The 12,769-nt window shown below is 36.9% G+C and overlaps 1 pseudogene; it reads right to left on the reverse strand.

The window, feature by feature from the left end:
- Positions 1–6,891: 6,891 nt before the first annotated feature.
- Positions 6,892–8,355, reverse strand: LOC108588064 (gamma-butyrobetaine dioxygenase pseudogene; annotated as a pseudogene).
- Between the last annotated feature and the right edge of the window lie 4,414 nt (positions 8,356–12,769).

Raw genomic sequence — 12,769 nt, forward strand, 5'->3', positions numbered from 1 at the left:
CTGCTGAGACTATGAAAAAAATATTTAAGCCAAAGTCCTGTTTGGAACCCCAATGGTAGGTAAACCTTATCGCTCTCTCCTGCCTGCCTCCCACTTCTCTGTGGCCTTCATCAGTGACCCATCTTCGTAACTTAGAGTATAAATCCTTCTCTCCATACTACTTTCCTCTTTCTTCCCTGCTTCATCCTGGTGCCTTCTACCCACTATGGCTTCACTGATGAAATTCTATCAAACAATTAAAGAAGAACTAATACCAGTCCTACTCAAACTATTCCAACAAATAGAGGAGGAGGGAATATTTACAAACTAATTTCTATGAGGCCAGTATTACGCTGATACCAAAACCAGACAAAGACACATCAACAAAAGTAAACTACAGGCCAAAATCTCTGATAAATATTGACGCAAAAATCCTCAGCAAAATACTATCAAGCTGAATTCAACAATTCATTAGAAAGATCATTCATCATGACAAAGTGGGATTTATCCCTGGGATGCAAGGATGGTTCAACATACACAGATTTATCAATGTGATACATTATGTTAATAAGATGAAGGACAAAAAAAACATATGATCATTTCAATTGATGCCGAAAATGTATTTGATAAAATTCAACATCCCTTCATGATTAAAAAAAAAATGGACATAGAAGGAATATACCTTAACATAATAAAAGCCACATATGACAGGCCCACAGCTAATATAATACTAAATGGGGAAAAACTGAAAGCCTTTTCTCTATAATCTGGAATATGACAAGGATACCCCCTTTCACCACTGTTATTCAACATAGTACTGGAAATCCTAGCTAGAGCAATTATATAAGTGAAAGATATAAAAGTCATCCAAACTGGAATGGAAGAAGTCAAATTATCCTTGTTTGCAGGTGATATAATCTTATATTTAGAAAAAACTAAAGACTCCACAAAAAAAAACTATTAGACCTGATAAATTCAGTAATGTTACAGGATATAAAATCAACCTACAAAAATTAGCAGCATTTCTATATCCCAACAGTGAACAGTGTGAAAAAGAAATTTTAAAAGTAATCCCATTTACAATAGCCACATAAAATTAAATGTTTTAGGAATTAACTTAACCAAAGAAGTAAAATGTCTCTAAAATAAAAACTATAAAACAGTGATGAAAGAAATTGAAAAGGGCACCAAAATATGGAAAGATATTCCATGTTTATGGATTGGAAGAATCAATGTTGTTAAAATATTCATACTACCTAAACAATCCACAGATTCAATGCACTCCCTATCAAAACCCGATGACATTCTCCACAGAAATGAAAAACACAATCCTAAAATTTATATTGAACCACAAAAGTCCCAGAATAGCTAAAGCTATCCTAAACAAAAAGAACAAAACTGGAGGAATCACATTGCTTCAAATTCTACTACAGAGCTATAGTAACCAAAACAGTATGGTACTAGCATAAAATAGACATATGAACCAACAGAACAGAAAAGAGACCTCAGAACTAAATCTACATATCTGCAGTGAACTCATTTTTTGACAAAGATCCCAGGAACACACACTGGAGAAAAGACAGTCTCTTCAGGTAATGGTTCTGGGGAAACTGGATATCCATAAGCAGAAAAATGAAACTATCTCTCACCATATACAAACTCAAATCAAAACAAAAAAGATTTAAATCTAAGACTTCATACTATGAAATTATTAAAAGAAAATATTGAAGAAAACCTCTAGGACATTGGTCTGGTCAAAATTTCTTGAGCAATACCATACAAGCATAGAAAACCAAAGCAAAAATAAATAAATTGAATAATATGAAGTTAAAAAGCTTCTGTATAGCAAATGATACAATCAACAAAGTGAAGAAACAACTGACAGAATGGGAGAAAATATCTGCAAATTACCCATCTGACAAGGGATTAATAGCTAGAATATATAAGGATCTCAAACAATTCTCTAAGAAAAAATTTAATAATCTAATCAAAATGGGCAAGAGATTGAAATAGAAATGCCTATTTCTATTGGCAAATAGGCATATGAAAAAGTTTCTCAACATCATTAATCATCAGAGAAATGCAAATCAAAACTACAGTGAGATATCATCTCACTCCAGTTAAGATGCCTTATATCCAAAAGACAGGCAATAACAAACGCTGGCAAGGATATAGAGAAAAGGGAACCCTCTTACACTGCTGATGGAAATGCAAATAAGTACAACCACAATGGATAACATCTCGGAGGTTCCTCAAAAAACTAAAAATAGAGCTACCGTGTGATCCAGCAATCCCACTGCTGTGTATATACTGCCTGCAAAAAAGAAATCAGAACATAGAAGAGATATCTGCACTTCTAAGATTTGGAAGCAACCTAAGTGTGTGGTACATATACACAATGGAGTAGTATTCAGCCATTAAAAAGAATGAGATCCTGTCATTTGCAACAGCAATGAATGGAAGTGGAAAATATTATGTTAAGGGAAACGAATCAGGCACAGAAAGACAAATATCACATGCCCTCACTTAATTGTTGGATCTAAAAATCAAAACAATTGAATTCATAAAGATAGAGAATAGAAAGATGGTTACCAGAGGCTGGGAAGGCTGGTGGAAGATTGGGGAGGAGGTGGCGATGGTTATTTAAAAAATAGAAAGAACAAATACGCCAGGTGCAGTGGCTCATGCCCGTAATCCCAGCACTTTGGGAGGCTAAGGCAGGTAGATCACCTGAGGTCAGGAGTTCGAGACCAGCCTGACCAACAATGGTGAAACCCATCTCTACTAAAAATACAAAAAATTAGCCAGGTGTGTTGGCACATGCCTGTAACCCCAGCTACTTGGGAGGCTGAGGCAGGAGAATTGCTTGAACCCAAGAGGCAGAGGTTGCAGTGAGCTGAGATCATGCCATTGCACTCCAGCCTGGGCGACAAGAACGAAAATCCATCTCAAAAAAAAAAAATGAATAAGACCTACTATTTGATAGCATAACAGGGTGACTATAATCAATAATAACTTCACTGTTCATTTTAAATAACTAAAATAATACACTTGGATTGTTTGTAACACAAAGGATAAGTGCTTGAGGGAATGGATCCCCGTTCTCCATGATGTGATTATTCCCATTGCATGCCTTATCAAAACATCTCATATATGCCATAAATATATATATATACCTATGTAACTACAAAATTTAAAAATATAAATAAAATTTTTAAGAAATTTGATCCCTAGTGTTGGAGGTGGGGCCTAGTGGGAGGTGCTTGGGTCATGGTAATAAGTGAGTTCTCACCCTATTAGTTCCTGCAAGAACTGGTTATTAAAAAGAGTCTGGCAACTGCTGCTTTCTCTCTCTCCTGCTTTCTCTCCCATGTGATTTGCACACACCCACTTCCCTTTGCCTTCTTCTATGAAGCCTCCACCAGAAGGCCTGAAGCCCTCACCAGAACCAGATGCTGGTAACATGCTCCTTGTACAGCCTATAAAACGATGAGCCAAATAAACCTATTTTCTTCAGAAATTACCCAGCCTCCGGTATTCTTTTATAGAAACACAAATGGACTAAGACAGTCCATCAGCCTCATTTTCAAGAGTGCATAGGAAGTATTGATCCAGAGAAAGGAGATATTCCAGTTAAAGGGAAGAGCATAGGCAAAGCTTTGGAGAAGGTTGTATCATAATACGTTCAGAGATCTGTAAAGAGTTTATTATGGTTAAAGCAGACAGGGTGTAAGGGGATAGGGATCATTTTGATTAGGTCACACTGACCATCCAAGCTTTAAAAGTCAAAAAAAAAAAAAAACCTTTAAAGATAGACAATTCTTCACAAAAACAATATTCAGCTACAAGTGAATTATAATTACAATACATATGCTAGACAAGGCTAATAACTAATAAATATATTGTGACTATTTGAGAGAACAGATAGTGTGTGTTGGTGTGTGTTATGTACATGTAGCAGAGGAAGGTTGGAAGTTATAACAAACTACTCTCCAAAATTATTTTACAAACAACCTGTAATAGTTCGAGTAGGAATATGTTTGCAGTCCAGGTCATAACAACATAAAACATAGCCAGAAATGTAACTATGACACTGCATAAACAAAAGGAAAATAAAGTACGATGATCCCATTACTGATCATGCATACTGGCATGCATCTCATTCATTAGAGTATTTTAAACTAGGTTTAAGTATCCAATTGATGAAAGGAGTTTTTTTTTTTTTAAGTTGGAATGCAGTGCTGCAATTTGTCTGTCCTGGCAGCATTGCCTATGGACAGTCATTAATCGGAAGTGAATTATTACTTCCTTATGAAATTTAGCTTCAATTTTTTTCCCCTTGAACTTATCTGGAAATCTTTAACATGGAGAGTCATACTAGATCCTTTCCTAATTGGAAAATTCAACTCATCCTTCACGTTTATCTTCTGAAGCCCACTTCTCTTTATTCCATCAGAATATACCAACCTAGATTAAGTTCCTTTCCATCTCTCACATATATGTGTCTGTCACTGTCAAGAATTGTGGCAATTAATTTTATGGGGGGGGGAGCTGAAAACCTACATATGGGATAGTTTAAACAAAACCACGCCTTTAGCCACCAATTAAATGAACGAGATGATTGTTTTTAAAAACTCAACTTTGAAAAGTTTATTCTGCACTAAAGTTTTTGTTTGTTTGGTTTTGGTTTTGGTTTTAAAATAAAAAAGAACAATTCAAGTTTGGGAAAGTAACCAGAGCCTCAAATAAAATATTGGCTATCTTTTCAAAAAATTTATACACCAATGGGTGTTTTCTTACTTTTGCTTAAATGCTGCCTTTAATTTCTTACTTCTTTTTTAAATTAAGAAGCCATATTGCAAGGAGTGAAAGTTACTGAGACATTATCAATTTCTCCCACCACACTAGGTTCACTACACAAAGGCTCATTCTACTGGTTAGACCTAGAGCTCGTTAATATTAAAAAGGTTACTTCATTATTGGATTGAAATTTCCATTTTCACCTGCCGTCTATCTTTAGCTCTGTCCTTCTAACACCAATGAGTAAGATAGAAACATGGAAAATATGCTCATCAAATTTATAGATGATAAAAAGCCAGGAGTGACAGCAAATGTTGTTGATAAAGAATCAAGATTCAGAAAGATTTATGAGAGGCTAGGGCAATGGGCTAAATGTAATAAAATTTATAAAGAGTAAGTACAAGATCCTAAACATGGGTTCAAAAATCAATCTTGCAAGTTTAGTAAGAGTAAGTATGCAAAAGACTTAGGAATTTTAATTAATAATGAGTTCATTGTGTGTTAATAGCGTGATATGATTCCCAAAAAAAAAAATTAACGGCACTTGATAGTGTCCTAAGAAAGTATAACAATGAGGATAAGAAGGTGGATAACTTAGTACTGAATTCAGTTCTGGGCACATATATTAGAGCATCTTTGGGATATGCTTGGTTAAAGAAACTGAATCCAAATTGCAAAAGAACCTGTTCAAGAGACTAGATTATTTAATCTAAAGTTAAGATTTAGAGAACAAACAGTAGCCATACTCAAATAGTTAAAAAGAGATTCAATGCATTGTCCATAGACCCAGAGCGGGAGAACTAGGATTAATGAATGTCAGTTTCAGGCAGGCAGATTTCAGCTCAGCAAGAATAAACTTTTCCTTCTTCAGACAAATATTAAGCCAAAAATGGAATGGGCAACCTCGTAGTTCCCTACCCCTCACCGGTGGTATTCAAGTCCAGGCTGGAAAACCTCTGCCAGGGGAAAATCAAGCAAACATTACAATGATGATTCAAGCATTATGTGTATTACTGGACTGGATAGCCTATGATCTAGGCTTTTTAGACAAACTCAGCTATCACCAAAAAAAAAAAAAAAGACAGCTCATCTGGGCCCCCACAAAGCAAAGCACACAATCTCTTACAGCTGTCAGAAATTATAGCCCCAAATGTGGTAAAGCTGATGGGAAGCTAATATTTTAGTTGTTCTACATGGAATCTCAGCCAAAAGGTCAAGAAGCAATATATTTCAGCAGTGTTCAGTGGCCTAAGGAGAGAAGGACCATTATTTTATCATGTGACTCTTCTTCCAACTGGGTGAGATCATCTTTATGTTTCCAAAAACATTGCCCAGACCCTGTGTGGACTGTAGGGTGAAGTAATGCCATATTTGGGCCTTGCAAAAAAATAAATGATGTGCCGAGAACAAACCCAATTCAGGATTCCTAAACAGACATTTGAGGACCTTTTAGTCAGAGCAAAGAATACCAAGATCTATAAAGACAGAAGCTTCAGAGATTAAGCTGAATCAGGAATTTATTTACCTAGAAAGTGTTCAGACCCAATATCATTAATGCTTTCCATCTTAACACATTCGGTAAAAGAAACAAACCTACGAGATTCCATGCTTCACTTTATATCATACCCTGTGGTATGGGGTAGGGCAGGGAAAGTGCAATAAAATCTAGAGTCCTCATTTTCTTAGATTGTGTTTGAGAATATTTTTCTTTATCTATGAAAGTACTTTTTATCTCTCTCTGAGAACTTATGACATTGCTGTTCCTGATACCTAACACCACGATCATTCTCAAAACTGCAGAACTATCCAACAGAAAAATGAAAAGTTATCTCCCTCAAACTACAATGGGAATACTAGAAGAAAAGAAAAACCAAAGGCCTTTGTACTTTAAAAGTCCATGGTCTCTTCTACCAGAAGATAAGAGAGAATAGCCACTACTTATTTAGCTCAATTAAGTAAGAACTTTCTTTTTTTTTTTTTTTCATGTTTTAAGACAAGTTTTATTTTAAACAAAAGGCTTATTTGAAGAAATGTTTCATTTGCTACAAAAACCATTTGTAGACGTTCTGGAGATACTCATAAATGGGCAAAAGAAATTAGAGCATGCATGTAACAGAGCAGAAAAGATGCTTTACTTGCAAAAGAGTGCTGAAACATCCAAAAAGTTGACATTGTGTACGATTACAAAGTAGAGTACTCTTGTGAGAGAAGTTACATGTTCACTGTTAAGGAAATTTTATGTAAATGACACAGATCATGGTCTGTGAATAATGTGCCATATCTTACAAAATATCCTCACTGGAATCTTACTAAAATTATAGACAGGAGATTTCAGTTTCCATTCTTGACCCTCTGCCTTAAGAGACGAAGCCTTAACATGACCACATCCCAGTCAGCATAAGCTCCTTCTAGATGGCGGGATATCTCAGTTCCTGCTTCATAGCTACGTCGGCCATGAAGTAAGCGCCAGTTATCAAAAGTAATCACATCACCTGGATTCATCTTGAAGGTAAACTTGGATTCTCTGCTGTTCATGAGGTCAACGAACTCCTTCAGAGCAGCATAAAAAGGCGGAACTCTTTCAACTGGCACATCAAATATTGTGTCCCTAGTTGCGTTATTGAAGTTGATGCGAACCACTTGGCCTCTATCATCTAACTCTATAATTTTGTGTTTTGATTGAACAGAAAAATCACAGTAATCCACTCCAATGTCTGTAAAGTCCACAAAGGTAGAGGTCAAAATCTGGAATGCCTGAGGATTTTTTTTCTTTAACTTTTGGCACACATTAAACCCATCTACAATTTCTGTATCACCACCTGTGACTGTTTGCTTTATGCAGTGAAGAAGCTGAACCCCAGGTGGATGATGGAGGGCTGGATAATCAGTATGAAAGCTTAGCTTCCCAGTTGTGTAAGCCACATTGTTTGCATCGATTTTGTCTTGCACTTGCCCAGTATGTCCATAAAATGTGAGATAGAGGAAACCAATCCTTTTCCCAAGTTTTAAAACTTCTCCTTGTTTGTCAGATGCTCCGGTGAGTCATACTATGCCTACTTTCTTGAGGGTGGAGAGCCACTTGTATGCATGTTTGTCATATCGTAAAACATCTTCAAAATCCAGAGTAGGTAGCTGGAGCTCTGAGCCCCAGTACTGACATTCTGGCAAAAACAATTCTCTTTGGAGCTGTGCTCTGGCCTGCTTGGAAAAGCATCTTTTCTTCAGCCAATCAGCCTGGAATTCACTGTAATGCTCATCGGGCCATGTGATGTACACCTTTTCTCTGTCAAATGTCAAGCCTTTAATTCCAATGTTCACATCAAGAGCTTCAACGAGAAGTTTCCGTGCTTTTGCAGAATCCAGGTAGCAATCAGAGCATGGGCAGTTGTCTCGCAGGCATACAGCTGGGTAGAGAGACTCTGCCTCATCATTCCAGAGGATCTGCATCAAATGAGCCCCATCGAGCACTTCTGCCTTTTGGATGGTACAAGCCATGTTTCTGGTCTTCAGGAGTAAATTCTGTCAGCTCCCAAGTAAAGAAACTGTCAGCTTTGGTCCGTGGGTCCTTTGGAGAGCAGAACTTTCTTATAGTCAGCTATGACCAAGAAAAAAATGGGCTGTCTTGGAGAGCTCAAGCATGGATTAACATATCCATCACTAAAACAAGGTTGCTGAAGTCAAGCACAAAGAAACCTAGTGATTACTTTTGTCCCTAATTCCTTAGAGACATGTTTAAGAAGCCACAGAAGTCATTACAGTGTTCAAGCCAAATGGGTTTGCTAAGGTATCATCATGACATCAATAATTTGATCTTCAGTGCTAAAGATATGAAACATATACAGGCAATGCTGCTTTCATTGAATTGGATGGTAGTGGTGAAGATAGATAGGTGAGGAGAAGGGAACCTGTTTTTATTTGCTTTGGATCTTTACTGTTCTAAGTAAATTTTATTTTGAAAAAATGATTCCTCAGATATTCTGATGTTTTGAAGTCCACTAGCATACTTTGTTATTTCTCCCAGAATAATCTGCATTATATTGCAATAGGGAGACTTCCAAAAATGCAAAAAGAACACAACACTATCATTTTCTCCCACTGCCTGTTCAAACCTGTTCCATGAAGCTAATTCTCTTCTCCCCTGTAGATAAATCTAGAGCATGTCTATTGGCTTTTCTAGCCCCATCAGATAATGAAAATACAAAATCCCATACAAAACATCTTACTCTCATTTTCTAATCCAAAATCCAACTTATTTTAATAATTTTAATATCCTTTCCCATATAACAGTCAAAAAATTAAAAACCCAAATTTCATTTTGAGTGAATGCTTCTTCCCCTCCCCAGCATGGGCTGCTGCAGGCTGGAAGCCTGCGATGCAAAAGAGGCACATGGGCACCTTCTTCTCTGGGTGCCTTTCTTTGCTTTTCTTGCTCCCTGTCAGCTTTCTTGCTGTGGTTTCTACCCTCTCCAGAGTTGGAGTAGCACAAAGGGGAAGGTGGTACTGTTTGGTAAGGAGTAGGAAAGGCTGTACCTGAAAGGAACCATAATTGCCTAGTATTAATGCTCTCTGAGTCAGGAATGAGTTTTAAACTGTCTCTTCCTCATGGGACACTTCTGCTGTTTCATCATAGAGGGGTCTATGATGACCCCTCTTCTCCATTAATTCAGCTATTAGAGTGCAGTTCCATTGGAGACATCAATCTCTCTCTTCTGGCTGGGTGCTTACAGCCTTCTTACCCCCTCCTCCTCTGACTAGACACCTTTATCTCCCTTCCTGTAAGATTTCCTTACCTGCGTCAGGAAACCCTCTTAGGTGGGGTTCCTCAGGAGCTCTGTCTGCCATGTCCCACACCTGATCCATAGAACACATACACACACACATGCTTCTTAGTGCCTTAGTGTCTTCATCTGTAAAATGGAGATATTAAGCCAAGTGCAGTGGCATACACCTATAGTCCCTGCTATTCCAGAGGCTGAGGTGGGAGTATCACTTGATCCCATGAGTTCGAGGCTGTAGTGCACTATTATTGAGCCTATAAATACCCACTGCCCTCCAGCCTGGGCAACATGGTGAGACCCCATCTCTAAATAAATAAGGGGATATTAATAGCAACTCTCTCCTATGGTTGTTGTAAAGATTAAACAAAGCAATAACTGGCCCAAAATAAACACTAAAATAACAATAATAACTTTCCCAAGATCACATTATTAGTAGCAAGTAGTAAAACCAGATCTGTCCTCCTTCAAAGCCAGGAAGGTACATTTCCTGTCACATTACATTTCCAGGTGGGAGATTTTCTGAACCAAGGAACTACCCAGTACTACTCAATTCATCCACTCTGCTCACTCATAAGACTGGCTATCAGCACGGTTTTGGCAACAAATTGATTGTCCTGGCACCTCTGGTTCAACTGTCCAGCAGCACCCTAGAGCTGTGGATCAGCACCGGGAAGTCCCTAGGCATCCTCCCCCTTCACTCCAGAGCATGACACCTGGCTAAACTCAAGAGCTGTCAAAATGCTGGGAAAAGTGGCAAACTAATCTCTAGAGCATGGGGCACTCTGACACTTGATATAGATGAGAGGATAACTTTTTTCACCTGTGAACCAACTTCAAATCCTCTTTTAGGAAAGCTTAGATAAAACCATGATCACTCAGTAAACAGCCTTCAAAGTGAAGCCTCTCTCACCAGGTCTTTGCTTTGTTGGGTGACTATCTGCTACCAACCCAGAGCAGAAAAACTAGAGAGATTTCTGCCCTAGGGACCACATCTTGAGGTTCAGCCTTTTCCCACTCTCTCTTCTCACAAAGTATTCCTTAGAGTATTCCTTAACTGATATTGTTACATTAAATTATAGAGCTAGTCTCATGTAAAATGTTCATTAAATATTCTCTTCAGCACACCAAGTGACATTTTCTATGCGTTAAAAGTCAGTACTATTTTTGCAAACTTCATATATTTCCAACTGAAGGTGGAGATTTATCTTCAAAGGTTCCTAAAAGGGATCTGATTCTATTGCAAAGAACATCTTCCTCTAAAAAGAACCAACTGGCTTCCATCAAAGCATTTCACAATAGGTATGCATCATTCCTACAGGCTACTTGCTAATTGCAAAGATAAAGATGTACCTTTACACAGTGGCAAGATCTAGTACCTTAACCACACAAACAAGCCGAGCATCACTGATAGTAGGACAATCTAATGTTATGTTCTACTGATGTGAAGCAATACAGAACACAAAGCATCACTTATTACATATCTTGCCAAACATGTTTAACTTGAATCTTATCAAGCCTTTAAATCTAATTTCCAGTTTATAGAAAAGAGAGATAATAAAGGAAAACAAATCTAAAAAAGCAACAACAACAACAAACAAAAAAATAACCGTGAGGAAACAAGATGGCTAATTCCGAACATAGACTGTCCTATAAGACAACTGGCCAAGCTTCTTCAAAAAGTCAATTTCACAGGGAAAAAAATGGTGAGACTGTTCAAAAATAAGAGACCAAGGAGTTACAATAACCAAATATAATGCATGACACTTCATGGAGTCCTGTTTTAAGGAAATAACTGTAAAACACATCATGGAGAAAAACTGAGGAAATTTCAGTGCGGATTAGATATAAGTTGTTTTTAGGGAACTGTTAGTTTCCTGAGGTGTGATAGTAGACTGTAACTAAAGAATATACTCATAATTAACATATATGTAATGAAGTGTTTGTAAGTAAAGCGTCATGATGTCCAACCAGTGTGTATATGCACAGCCCCACACATTCAACATATGTTAACAATTGTGGGTATTGTACGTGGATATGCAAGTATTCATTGTAACATTCTTTCAAATTTTCAGCATGTTTAAAAATTATTTTAAATATAGGTGAAATGTTTATATTTTTAGATGTGAGGACAGTGTAGAAAATCCCAAGGTATCTACAAAAAAGCAAAACAAAACAAAATACCTCCTAAAGCTAATTAAGTTCGGCCAGCCAATTAAGTATCATTGCATTGGGCTGCCCAGTAATCAAAGAGGACTACTTATTTCCCACCAGGGTTTTTACAAAAGAATTCGTTCTGGTAAGTTCTCTGATGAAGTTCAGACATTGTTACCTTAAGTGATACCAGCTTCTCTACATCCCTATCGAAATCAAAGAAAACTCAGAAAAAAAATGGAAAACAAAAGCTGCTTTGTTATTCTACTATTTGAGCAGAATCTACCTTTCACAAAGCAAATGCTTGTTTAATTTCAATTACATTCATAAAGTTGTAATTGAATAAGAAAAAAGTAGAATTTATTTAAGAAGTCTATAAAAGAAATCTCCCTATTTACAAAACTTTTCTTAATACACAAAACAAACCGGGACCAAAAGTCCCACCCCGCAACCCCCGCAAAAAAAAAAAAAAGGTTCAGCCAGGTTGCAGCTTACTCAGTCAACACAGATCAACTGCATGTCTTTATACAACAATGGACATATGAAAACCAAAATTAAAAACACAATTCCATTTAAAATTGCTCCAAAGAAAATACTTGCTAAAATTAAAAACAATGCCACTTAAAATTGCTCCAAAGAAATACTTCGGTATAAAGGTTAAAAAAAAAACACTATGTACAAAGTCTGTATGCTTTAACTACAAAATGTAATTTTAAAAATCAAAAAACAAGATAATTGGACAGATTTACCATGTCCATAGATTGGAATGTAATAAAGATCTCAATTCAACATAATAAAGATGTCAATTCTGCCTAAATGAATGTATAAGCTTAACACAATTCCTCTCAAAACCCCAGCAAGGTTTTTTGGAGACACAGGCAAGCTAATTTTAAAATGTATATGGAAAGACAAAGGACCTACATTAGTAAAGACAATATTGAAGAATAAAGTGGGAAGAATTCATCTTCCTGATGTTAAGACTCACTATCAAGCTATAGTAATCAATACAGTGTGATACTGGCAGAGGGATAAACATATCATTCAACAAAACAGAATAGAGA

The sequence above is a fragment of the Callithrix jacchus genome, chromosome 13 (genome assembly GCF_049354715.1).
Source record: "Callithrix jacchus isolate 240 chromosome 13, calJac240_pri, whole genome shotgun sequence".
Lineage (NCBI taxonomy): Eukaryota > Metazoa > Chordata > Mammalia > Primates > Cebidae > Callithrix > Callithrix jacchus.